The following is a 14,281-nucleotide window of genomic DNA, read 5'->3' on the forward strand; positions in this document are numbered from 1 at the left end:
TATATTGACAATATTTGTCTTTAAATATCATTGTTAAAGAAACAATGCTAAACGAGCATTGGTGGTATTGATGTTTATACAAACGTCAATTAATACGATATAACCAAGAATATTGAAAAAGTTCAGTATTGAAAAACTAAGCTTATTTTATACGAAAAACACTTGCTGATGAAAGAATACAGGATAGAGATTGCATAGCATGTATAATCTGTTTAGTGTAAGCCCAGAATTTTTAGTACTTGTTTCTTGTTATATCGTGCTTTTTCTTTCTCTCTGACAAGCGCGATATAACAAGAAGCTACTGTATTTCCAGTAAACCATGAATACTTAAAAAGCCTTTGGCATCTGTAAATAATCAGTAATGAAAAAATGATGTTCTTTCATTCTGATTATTCTGGATGTTTTCAGCTTCCTTTTTTAGTTCCTTTTGCTTTTGAACACTTTTAACACTAACAAGCATTACATCTGCCTGTACTTCATTCATGTTCTTGCTGTTAATGTCCTTCTTCACTTTTTTCTGGTTTAAGCACTCTTTCCAACATTGATGCTCTATCAGAAGGAAGTGTGTGGCATGAAATTGAAAATCCCCATTCCATATCAGCATTGCTATGAGAGAGGGTCAATGCTGATTTAACTAATTTGGCTACACTGGGACATCTAACATGATCAGAAACTGTTTTTTTTTAATGCTTCAAGATATGTAAATATCAATTTCAAAATAAATTAATAAATCTGAAATAAACAGATTTCAAATAGTATAAGTAAAATAATGTTTTATTAATGATTTCATAAATAACAAAGAAGTTTTTCCTGCAGATGAATAAAAAACAACATCGTTACAATGTTGTTAACCTTTAGGGAAGCGTGTGAAACTTTACTCTATACTGGCTTCTGAATTTGTAATGAGGGATTTTTTAAGTGCATGAAAGACTTTTTACATGAAAGGAATTTTTGTTTCCTATAACCTAACAACACTAAGTGGAAGTTGCAGTTTTGAGTCCTGCTCAGGGCAGAGTATTTTCTTCCAGAAAATTCTAGTCTGATAGTTTGGCTCTAAAATTATTTTTGATTAGTCCCACATCTTAATTGAGCATGTGGAAATGACCAAAAAAGTGAGAAAAGTGAGGATATTTCAAAAAAGTGAGTACAAGTGAGAAAAGTGAGTGACTCTGAGGCTTGCCCAAGCCCCCTATTCACCTGATCTCAGTCTGTGTGACTTTTTTTGTTCTCCAAGATCAAAACCCGTTTGAAAGAACATCATCTTGGTACTGTCAATAAAATCCAAAGAAGCGTAACTGCATTGCTGCTAGGAGATTCCAGTTGAAATCTTGCAACACTGATACAAAGACTGGCAGCAATGCCTCTGCCGATGTATAGCTGCCCAAGAGAACTACTTTGAAGGGGATAACATTAATGTATAAAAATAAAATAAAATTGTTGCAAAAAAGAAATTTGTCTCATTACTTTTCTGCCACACTACATACAAATGTAAATACAGTAGACCCCCCCTATAATACAGTAGATACGTTCCATTATTTATAAATTCATGTTTTACGATCACTTAAATACATGAGCCAATCACAGCCCAGCATATATGCAGTTTAGGGACTACGGCTGTTTGAAAGGTTTTCTTCCATAAAATTAATCGATTCTAGACTAATTTGACTCAACATTTCCAAAACACGTATAATTTTTTGGGAATAATCCATATAAACTATGCTATAAACAAAAAATTGTAGGATTACTTACCAAGTGTGCACCGTTCAATGACACCATTGCTTAAGCTTGTTTTCGTCGTGGAGTGGTTGAACGGCGGGCGCATGTTTCCTGATAAATTATTTTTCTGCGAAAAATTTGCTGAACTTTGGAGACATCATTAATATAAATATAATTTTTATGGCCATTAAATAATAAATGGTTTTTAGTAGGTTCGCTGCTCGTTTAAACTCAACGGTTTGTGCAATATCCACTATTGATTTAGATTCGACCAATTCTGTTGCGACACAAGTTGGCGATGATGTTTTACTGTATCATACGAGTTTCTTTTAGCGTGTTTATACGAATACAATCGCAATTTTTTCACCGTTATATATGAATCCGTATTATATGAACTTGTTTTATAGGGGTCTACTGTATTGGGTAATATTAAACTAAATCAAGAATGAGAAATATAACATTTAGACTAGGGTTTCTCAAATGGGATTCCGGGATCCTGGTATCCTGGTTATTTTTTTTAACCCAGGAAATATCCCGCAAAATATTTCTTATCCCAGGAAATCCCGCAAATTTCTTAAAAATTCACTTTTTTCTTATTTTGTGTTAAGGTTGAGGAAATTTTGCAAAATAGAAAGTATAATTAACTCATAAACTGTCAGAATACATCTGTATTTATTAATTTTAAATTTATTTGTTAGATGTTTTTAAATTTTTGCTCGTTACGGCATGTCACAAATGGTCAATAATCAATACATAGCTTATATGTGGCAGGACTCTGAAAATTCTTTACTTGTCAAAACCTGTAATATCTGGAATAATTGTACCTATGCTGTCTTAAGTTTTAATCATGCCCAGTAGCTTCAATAACTGCATAATGCCAATTTGTGCAAATTGGGCAAGGATACAAATGAGTACTGCAAGTATGAAGTTTTTTCTTAATCTGATTATTAAACACAAACGAACTGCTGAATTATTGGGCTATGATGTTTCTATTAAAGCAGTTGAGGTAGACAAATCAAGAATACTAGAGAACAAAATAAGTACTACAATCTTGAAAACAAACTAGAATCTTTCAGGATACAGGTGAAAAATGCATAATATTTGTCTTCTCTTGAATGCATTAAACACGATTCCACTTGCATCAATTGAATCGGAAAAGGCATTCTCGGACTTTTCATTACTAAAATAAGAATTAGATTGAGTGATCGGAGTATTGATCATCTTTGCTTTTTAAAATCTTATAAAAATTTACAATATTTTGCATTGTATTTTATTTAAAAAATGAAAATTACCTTCTAAGTTAGAAGTTTAATCTAAGTTTTTTTTTTTTTTTAAATTTTTATCTCAATTCAAAGCGTTTTTTTTTTTTGTTGTTGTTGTATGCAGTTTCCAGCAAATTGTAATAAATTTTTTCTATTTGTGACAATTTCTACATAATTCAAAGGTAATTTTTAATATATATCTTACAACATCATTATTAATATGATTTTGGATGTTACAGAAAGTATTAAATTACTTTAAAAAATGAAAAATAATTATATCATTTGATTTCATGATATTTTGTATATCTTAAAAATAATTAATTTTGTCGCAGGAAACACTTCACTTTTATCCTGGAATCCCAGGACAAGCAAAAGACCGGGAAATGAGAAACCCTTTCTTTACCTTTTTCTTTACCAGCCTAAATTAGGGTTTCTAATTTAGGCTGGTAAAGTAAAAGGTTGTTTATAAGAAATAAACGTCTTCCAACACTAGAGGAGTTACAATTCAGCACTTCAAACAACCTTTACAGCTCCAGTGGTAAGTGTTTACACCTTAGCAAATGTTTTCAACCTCATCGAGGTCTTCATCAGGTTACTTTAATTAATTAGGAATTTAAATGCGTTTGGAACGGAACATATACGATTCAAAATTTATAAACAGATTTAAGAATACTCATGGAACATTACGCACGTGCTGAAACGACTGTAAAGCATGTGTAATATCAAGTTTGCGTAACGGTAGAAGCAGACGAATTATACACACTCATTTATGGGGATGAGTTCCCTCATAACAAAACTTCCATGCACTAGATATACCAACTGCATCCCTGGAGTTGATGCATGTGCCATGTAATCCTGCCTTGTATATTTCTAGAGTTTCCATTGTTCTCAGTTGATCAGTGTGATGTGAGAGCCTGATCATGTGGGCATTTTGTATGTTGGCTGTGATTCCCAGTTCAGTGGCAACTGTTGAGAGGGTGGTGGTGTGTTTATAATTTGTCTGCTTCTACTGTTACGCAAACTTGATATTACACGTGCTTTACAGTCATTTCAGCATGTGCGTAACATTCCATGAGTATTCTTAAATCTGTTTATAAAGTTTGAATCGTATACGTTCTGTTCCAAACGCTTTTGAATTCCTAATTAAAGTAGCCTGATGAAGACCTCGATGAGGTTGAAAACGTTTGCTAAGGTGGACACATACCACCTTAACATAACACATACCACTGGAGCTGTAAAGGTTGTTTGAAGTGCTGAATAGGTTGTTTATTTTTTCATGTTGATTAATTTGTTATTTTTTATCTCTGTTATAAACTGAATTACTTCTTACAAAAAAAGTCACTTCTATTAAGTTAGCATTCACTGAAGCTCTTAAATCCTATTTAATAATTTTAAGAGTGGAAAATAAACACTCGACTGAAACTTGGTTGGTGGCAATGCTGTGACAACCAATGCTCTATCTTGGATAATGTCTGGATAATACAGTATTGCCAATTTAACATCTAAACTTGAAGAGTGGTCAATGTGATTTATTTTTTCTAGTGCATAGTAAATATAATTTTCATATTTTGTAAGATTTCCTTTTCTGTCTGTACTCATTTTACAACTCAAGCTTAATTTTGAGGATAGAGAGAAGTTTTATAAAAAACAAACTAGCAGATGAACCAGATGTTGCTCAGGCAAAAAGTAACGATAACGAAGATTAAGATTATTAGATTATAGCCAATCTTACCCATTTTCACTGGGTGCAAGAATTAGGTACTCCCTCTTCCGAGACTAATTAGAGAATTTTTAGATGGGTCTAAAAGTATGTTCAATTTTTCACAAAAGTGCAAAAAACAGTATCTAAAATAGTACAGTAGAAACGTTCTTCAGGGTAATCCTTAACCCTCTCCCTCTCCCCCGCGAGAGGAATTTCAAAAAATCCCTTCTTAGTGTACATTCTTATAATGTATCCTATCTGTGTACCAAATTTCAACTTTCAACTCCTAACCGTTTGAACTGTGAGCTTATTATTATTTATTATTATTAACCCATCTTGATTATATTATAAGATTGTGTATGCTAATAACGAATAAAATATTCATTAAGTCTGACCACACTGAAGATATGACACATGACCCCTTCTGTCTACCCTGTCAATCTTTAATTAAGAACCAAAATTTAATAGCATTAATGTCCTTTATACTCATGCTACTGTGTTTAATATTTCAGAACAGAACAAAGAAATTAAGCAAATTAGATGCCAACATGCATGCACATGCAAATTTTTTCCTTTATCTGACATTTTTTTGCTTTGAGAGATCTCCAAACGTGTAGATTTGCAAAAAACCTCGGAGGGTCAAATGTGACATGATTCAAATACTTTTTCATTTTTTATATACATAACAAGTTGGGAAAGTAAAAAGGAGTCGAGTCGGGGGATTTTTGATGACTCCGACTCCAACTAAAACACCAAAACTCCACGACTCCGACTCCACAGCCCTGCCATGAACTGAAGATAACTGTTAAAATCAGTTAAAAACTTAGTTTATTTTAACTAGATATACAATTTCATGAAAAATGTATGCCTAGCTATGTAAGTATCAGTTCAGAATACTCATTGAAAAATTTTTCTAATATTTTAGAGCTTTTAGCCAAACTCATGAAATACAGTTGAATTGCTTTGAATAACTGAGAAGCATATCATTGTTAATATTAGCCTTTTCACAAAATTGTTTTAAATTTGTCACACAAACTGAAAAATAGCTAAAATAAAAATGTAGAAGTTATAATAACTATATATCAATTGGCATGGAACTGGAAACTATATTTATAGCATTAGATAATATATATCCATTGCAACCAATTCTTAATTTTTTTCTCTTCAGCAACTCTGTTAGTAATAATTTACATATAAAATTATCTCTCCACTTGCATCCTAGCGAATTCTGCTAAGTAGTGCCATAATTTTATAATTAAGATTATTTTCATTGATGACTTGAAATAAATTTTTTTGATAAAATTTCTGCAGTTTCTCTCTCAATACATTCTAAATTTAAAATTTTTAATTGAATGAAATATCTTATTAATATTGGGTGTAATTTTATTTCCTTGTGGTTCAATAATCTGATAAAATAGAAAATTACACATTTTACAAATATTTTGACAATTTTTTATCACAGTAAATATCAATTCTTATTGACTCACACTTAGTTCTAACACAAAAATTGAGTATAAAAATGTTTTCAATAATTTATTAGTACAATCCATATTTCTAAAGCTGTGGTTATGGATGATAGTATGAAAATACCTTTCATAATTGCTAGTCAATTTTTAGCCAATACAAAACTTGGAAGTTTGAAAAAAAAACCTGTTACTTTAGATGTTAATGCCGCTAATTCATGGTGTATTCTGCTTTGTTACAGCAGACCTTCCACCCGCTGCTATGGAAAATTCTGCTCTACAGATTTTAAACATACACAACATACCAATACCAGCACATTTGAAATTAAGAAATATTTACTAACATTTTCATCTGTTTATAACAGACATCATCAGGTCTATAATGCAGAACAAAATGGCTACATTAAAATTGAACACATTTTTATGAACGATTTATAATTGTACATTTTACAAATGAATCATTATTTTTTTCTAATATTGATATGAAAGGAAACTCTTTTTAAATTTATATTAAAGTGATTTTTTTTCCTCTCTTTGAACCTTCCATTCTTGATTCTAAAAATATATAATTAAATTTTTGGTTAAATATTTAAAAAATCTCAAATATATCTAAATTTAAAATGGTCATTTGTCACTAACACTCAACATTCAAAAAAATAATTGAATTAAATGAGACTTTCCAGCAAAACTGTATTAGTCATAAACTACAGTTCCACTCAAACCTTTAAAAGATTTTTAGAGGTTTGAATGGTAGTAGTACTGTTGGATTAAATGAGACCTTGGAAAAAGATGTTATGCATTTAGTAGTGATTCAACAGATTTGTTAAATTATCATCATTTTTTTATATACTAATAATTTGACAATTTTATTTTTAATCAATTCCAATTCAATTGTGTTATTTTTACCGTAAAACAGCAAATATACATAATTTATGAGTATTGAAATGGGCATTGTTTAGTGTCTGAGAATGGATTAATTGACTTTTCATTATTTATAATGGGAAAAATTGCTTTGGACTTCAAACGATTAAGACTTTGAATGGCTTCCTGGAATGAATTAAATTTGAACTACAAGACCTACTGAATTTAAAAGTATGAATATTAAAAATAATTTATTTTTTGTAGTTGTAGTTTATAGATCTGAAGAGAATTTTGTTTCTATCATTGTTAAATTATTTTGCAACTGTTCATAGATACTAAAGAAAAAACTATTTTGCATAATTTTGCAGAGACATAGCCTCTAATAAAAGGTTGTGTCTAATGGAAGGTTTTTCCTAATGATTAGACATGGCAAAAAAATGAAGATATTTCAGTCTGCTACATATTTTAAAAAATAGAATCATGACTAACAATTATTTTTCATTTATTTTGAATCATTTTATTGAATTTTTAAAGTTGTGGCCTTATATAAAGAAGCAGGAAAAGCAATAGGATCAATACCACTTCTTGGATTTTATGGTTAAATCATATAATTATTTATGTTAAGTAACATCAGCTATTAAAAATATACAAAAACTTTCTATTCAACCCAATATAACCTTTACTTATGATAAATTTCACAACTGTCATAATTAATATTATAGATAGTGCGAGATTTTATTTATTTAGAAGCTTACTTTATTTAAATTTTTTGTGACTACTTCATATTTTGTTTGAATAAAATCAAATGTCTTAAGATAAAAAGCATATTGGGCATGTTATACTTCATGAGTTTCAAAAAGGATATAATGCTGTGCAAACAGTAAAAAAAAAATGCTGTAATGCGCATGGGGAAGCTGCTACTAAATTTTTATTAAAAAAATACCATTCAAGAAATTTCAAACTAAAGTTATACAGAATGTACAGGGTGCCCAAAAGTTGTCAATAAAGAAAAATTACTGGAAGAAATTGTTAAAAATTGACAAATAATAAATAATATATTGTATATAACCAAACACACCAAAAATAAAGCAATAAAAGATAAAAAAAACGTGAGTGTAATGCAAGAGCAAGAGAGAACTTGGATGTGCAATAGATTGCATTTACAAATCAAATATCTTTGTCACTGTATGCTTAGTTCAAACTTCAAAGCATCATTTGACTCCAAGGTAAATTTTTGTCAAATTTAGTATTCAAACCCTGAAGCATTTGAAGTAGGAGGTACCACTGTATATTTTATACATATCTATATTCTGGAATGTGAGTCCTTACTATCAGGTCAGTCCATAAGTTCGTGCGCATTTTTATCTACAAAAAAAGCAACAAAAAATTTTAATTAAATTTTATTTCAATCTATAATGTATTCACCATTATTTTGTACAATTTCTTGCCATCTTGATGGTAGCTTTTTAATCCCGTCGTTGTAAAATGATTTCGGTTTTGAATCAAAATATTCAGAAATAGTTATTTTTACATTGTTCTCATCCTCAAAAGTTTTTCCTTTTAAAAAATTCTGCAAACTCCGAAAAAGATGATAATCACTGGGAGCAATATCTGGCAAATATGGTGGATGAGGTAAAATTTTTGAGTTGAGCAGTTGACGTTGTTGTCGGTTAGCTATTGACAGTTCATGTGGTATCCATTTTCCTAGCTTTGAAACTTTTCCGATTTGTTGTAGATGTCTATGAACAGTTCCATGGGATGAATTTAAACGTTCCGCAATTTCATCAACTGTTAAAAATGGTTCTGCTTCAACTGGTGCAGAGAGAGCATCATCATCAAAGTCAACGGGTCTTCCAGTACGAGCCTTATCCTCCACACTAAAATCATTATTTCTAAATCTTTCAAACCACTTCTGCGCAGTCCTTACACTAATTACAGTTTGATTATGAACAGTATTTAATTTTTTGGCTGCATTTGTAGCATTCTCATCACTTAAAAATAAAAAGTATAAAACATGTCTCTTATATTCGTCTGTTACTTCCATTTTAACGAAAATAAACAACTGAAATGTTCCCAATTCTGAACAGTATTATATGAATGAGATCCAATTTAACACTTCAGTGTAAAAAGTATCACATTAGACTGGCATTTTTAACAGCAAAACAAGATTTTTCTCAAGATCATAAAATACGCAGGAACTTATGGACTGACCTGATATAATAGATGGTGTTGTTTAGTTTCTATCACAATATCCAAATTGAAGAGTTGAGATATCTGTAATATCAGAAAGCATATTTGTGAAAAATTTGAGTCATGCAGAAACAAGTGGGAAATAGTGGGGACTATTCCATTCCCAGCATATGTGTTTCAGTGGCATTGTGTCTGTATCCTAATGTCTATGTAAAGTATAGTGATTTGCACTGAAATTTTGTGATAAAATGTCAAGGTATTCTTAACAGTTCATTACAATACACTGTTATTTCTTTTACTGTTATCCCACTTTTTATATAGTAATATTTTAATATAGAATATGTAGTACCATTATAACATTTTCATTGCATTAGTATTTACAAACATACTTTATCTTTTAATGATTTCCATATGAATTATTATTGTTTACTAGGATTTTCATATGGTAATGGACTTGTTATACTGGTGTAATCTACCAAACACAAAGAAGAATCAATAATCAAAAGGTAGAACAAAGTTTGTTTATTTTCAGCTGTTTTTACTGATTCCTCTGTGTTCAGATTATACCGATATAATAACTCCTATTATTATAAGGAAGTCCTAGTTAACAATAAAAATTCAAAAATAGATTTAAGGACATAAAGGCATTAACTAATGTTATTCATCAAGTGTTTGTAAGATAACTGGTTTTTTTCTTTGTAACTCTTTTCATCCTGTGGGCACTAAGATGGCCTTTTTAGGCAATCCCATTATGGATTTGGCATGCCCATAATGGGGCAGCTAGGACTCCATTATTCAGAAGAAGTTTATTGAAATTGAGTAATAAAATAATTTAATTTTTAAGAAAATTATAGATTTTGAAGAACTAGTTAGAATTTTTCCATAAGCAATAATGGAAATCATTTCATTATCTGAATTCTTGATATTCAAATCATTTTCAAGAACACCAGTTATATATAGTCATAGCTGTTTCCTGAATTTATTAGGTTATAATTTGTTACTTGTGCATTGGATTTTAGTAAAATAAAAGTTATCCACTAAAAAATGCTTAGATCTAATCTTTACTGTTATTTTAATTGTTAAATTATAGTTTTCTCTACATTTCTTCTTTCACTATATTTGCCTAGCTGTTTGTTAGCTATATATGAAAGTTTATCTGTTGTTATATCAATGAAAAATAATCTCACTTCCCTATTGCAAAAACACATATTGATGAAATAAAATTATCATTTATATCATAGATAAGCTTGCAGTGTAACAAAGTATTAAGATATAAGGAAATATAAAATACAGTATTCACTCTAGTAATTGAAATATTTCCACATTTTATTTTCAGAAAGAGAAAAGACATTGAAATGCTTAATATTAAAGAATAAAATAAGCATGATATTTAATGATAAGAGTCAGAAGTAAATATAAAACAAAATAAGTATTTATTCTGTTCTGTATTCTATATTTTGTTTTTAATTATCTTTTAATTATTTTTTTGTTTTGCTTGTTTTTCAACCCTTTGTGTATTATATTAAATTTGCCACTTTGAAAATGAGAAAAACCATACATTTCAGTGAAAAACCAGTTTTTGTAAGTTTAACTTTAAACAAAAAAATTGATCTTGCCTCACAACTATAGTGGTAATCTGGTCAACAGTGACACCCAGTTTATAAAAAGTTCATAATCAAAGTGTTAATTGTAATTATTTTTTGATTGACTGACATTTTTTACATCAAGACGGTTTCCAATTGGAGTTTGAATTGACAGTTTTCAAATTGCAGACCTATATGTTCCTACTGTTGTCTGTCTATCTTTCATTAATCTTAAGAATAGAAATCAAGACCAGATATGGAAGGTTTAAGGCTCAGAGACCTTGATTAATTATATATGAACTACATGCAATGTGCAGACCTGATTTCAGTTCAGAATTTTTTCAAGAATGGTGTTAGATAGATGACTGGTATGACTCAGTTGTTATCAAAAGAAGTATGATGTATACAGGGGCAAGACACTACTAAAATCAAGACCAGATATATAAAATTAAGCTTAGTGGCTGCAGTCCCTGATTAACTAATTACATATGAACTTTTGGTCTGGAATGGAAGATACATGAATATTTTTAAATTAAAAGATGATTAAAAATTGCAGCCTGGCATTGTGACAATGTCACAATAAATAATTGCTCATTATTTTCTTTATGTTGCAAATGTTATGTACAGCTGATATTGGTGCCAAGTGTTCTGCCATACTGAGATCAAGATGTAGCTACCCAAACAAGTGTAACATTAAGCTTCTGTGTTATTGATGTATGCATCAATGTATAAAAACTTCCTAATAATGTGTTGTGTTCAATATTGTAACTTTCTATAGTGCCATGTATATGTTTTTATTAAGATTTAACATTTCTAGGCTTTTGTATAGTGTGTTGTATAACATCAGGGGAAGAGAAGACAATAGAGAGGTTACAGCCGACGTTTTCATTGCAAAAACTTGTATGTCAGACTTTCAGCACCGCCTTCCTGTAAGCCTAGAAGTTTGATAATGGTGTTTGGAACGTCAAGCATGATTCCACTGATGTTCCAAACACCATTGTGAAACTTCTAGGCTGACAGGAAGGAGGTGCTGAATGTCAGATGTACACATTTTTGCAATGAAAATGTTGGCCGCAACCTCGCTATTAGGTACAATAAATACCCTATCTATCCTTATTTCTTGGGAAAATGGAGTATACTTGTCAGTGAAGGTAATGCCAGGTCTATTGAGATGAATTGTTTTATTTGTGATTATGCCTCTCTCATATTATATTTTGTGTGTGTCATTTTCTAATACTGCATTTGGAGTATATTTGTAGTATGATACCTGGGTGTTTAATAATCAATATTTGTGTGCATGCTCTTAGTGTATTATTTCTATTTTGACAAATGTAGGAAAGTAGTAGAAGTATAGATTGATGATTACTGAGTATAAGTTATTTGTGAATGATGTATAAAGTATTGGAATTCTACAACTTAAAATTCCATTAATATTTTTAAGATTGGAAGATTATAAAATGTAAATGTTTTTTCTATAAAAAAAAGTGTCCCGTGATATATTTGTATTTTAAATGTATAATGTCATAATATGAAGTATACAAAATAGACTAAACAAATCTTAATTGTATGACTGAAGGAAATATACCAAATGTAGTTTAAAACAGATTAATTTTATGTTACCAATGTATTGTTATAATTTTTACTAAAAATTATTGGTTTTATGTATAATAATAATGTAACTGAAGAGGTAATACAAGTTCTGAAATGCATTTTAGTTAACTTTGTAGCAATTGTAAATTTTAAATGGTAGTCTTTATGATAACCAAAATGTAATAAATTGTTTTCAAATACTTGATGGCAAATATCCGAACCTCAAAGGTGAAAAATATTGAAAAATAGAAAAATACAGTACATAGTTACAGCTACAACAATAACCATAAGATTGAAGAAGTAAGATTGTTTTTTTCTAGCCAATTCAGAATTTAATTTCTAATGTGCCTCATACAAGCATGTACTTTGATCATGGAATAGGTTAGAAATGAAAAACCTCTTTGAATCTGTATACCATACAGTAGGCATAATTATTTTTCAAATAATTTATTCGTGCCAAAGGTTTAGAGTTAGAACAATTATTTTTAATGAAATAGTGAATATACTTTAATTAGCATAAATTTTAAAAATCTGACTGAGAAAATGATGATTATAGTAAGCTGAACATACAATTATAATTAAAAAAAACTGAAATTAAGATAAAATTTATTTATACAGTAAAAAAATAAATAGAATCTTATGTTGGGTGCCAAACATTTCTTCTGATTTGCCAAAGATTTCCCATCCCTGTATAGATATTGATAAAAGTGTATGATAAAAAATGGTAATTATTGGGTTGTTGCAAATGAAATGGCCAATTTTTACTTGACTTTGAACATTTAGCAATTTAATTTAAAACTTACATTTTCAATCAAAATTGTTACCACCAACATTAATGCACTTTTCCCAATGCAATAGAAATGCATTAATGTCAATTTGATAGAAATCATGAGAATGAGAAGAAAAAAGTAATTAAAGGTAATTTTTATTGCATCCTCTTTCTTGAAGACTTTCCTTGCCAAAAAACTGTCTAAATGAATAAAAAAAATGATTAGTCTGTTGGAAAAAAGTGTGGAGAATAATGTGGATGGAGAAGAGTTTCATTTGAATACTTTCATTTATGTGACAACTAATTAAAGAACTGCAGATCTCCAAATGATGCTCCTTATCTCTCCCACTGAGTTTTGTCATTTGTCGAGCTTCTTGACTTTCTCTAACATGTTTAGATGTTGAGAAATGGATGAATAATGTCCAGTACATTCAACCTTTCTGTGATTTCCCGGAGAGTCAGGTGATGTACTGATTGGATGATGATCTTCAATTCTGAATTTTGAAATTTTTAAACCAATCTCTGGCAGTCTGCTCACTTCACCAGTAGAACCTTCACCAAAAGTTTTATTGGTATTTCAGATTGCTTCAGCTGCATTATGTCCCTGCTCATTACTCAAAAAAGAAAATTATTCAATTTCCTTTTTATCCATGCCATCAGAAAAAGTATTCTTAAACATGTGGAACTCACAATATAAATGAGATTACATTTTTAAATTCACATATTATGTGTGGGCTCTTCCAATTGTAAACATACAACACTGTTCACATGGAAAAAAGTTGAACTATAAGGCCAAAAAGTTTAATTTAATAAAAAATGACTATTTCATTTCCAACAACTAGGAAATATATTGTCTTTCTCCAAAAACAATAATTTCCTATATAAAAAGACAAATATTTATAATTGATTTTCTATTCTTGCAATACACCTAATGTTTTCCCCCTTTTTATTTTTGACTTTATCTTTTACTAGCTGTACCTAGCCATGCATTGCTGTTGCTCAAAATGTATCTATTATAAATGTATAACACTCCCCGTGGGAGGAAATTTCAAAAAATCCCTTACGTAATATACATTCTCTTGATGTACCCTACTAAAACACAATCAAAAATGCAAAAAACTACATTTAAAATAGTATAAAGGAAG

General features: G+C 29.9%; 1 protein-coding gene across 1 annotated transcript in view; it reads left to right on the plus strand.

Moving 5' to 3' along the window:
- The window catches only part of LOC111636719, a 69,247-nt gene that overhangs the window by 31,698 nt on the left and 23,268 nt on the right, over positions 1-14,281 (plus strand). The gene's annotated exons all lie outside the window — the stretch shown is intronic.

Source organism: Centruroides sculpturatus, unplaced genomic scaffold, assembly GCF_000671375.1.
Source record: "Centruroides sculpturatus isolate CEXI.00-Female unplaced genomic scaffold, Cexi_2.0 scaffold866, whole genome shotgun sequence".
In the NCBI taxonomy this organism is placed as follows: Eukaryota; Metazoa; Arthropoda; class Arachnida; order Scorpiones; family Buthidae; genus Centruroides; species Centruroides sculpturatus.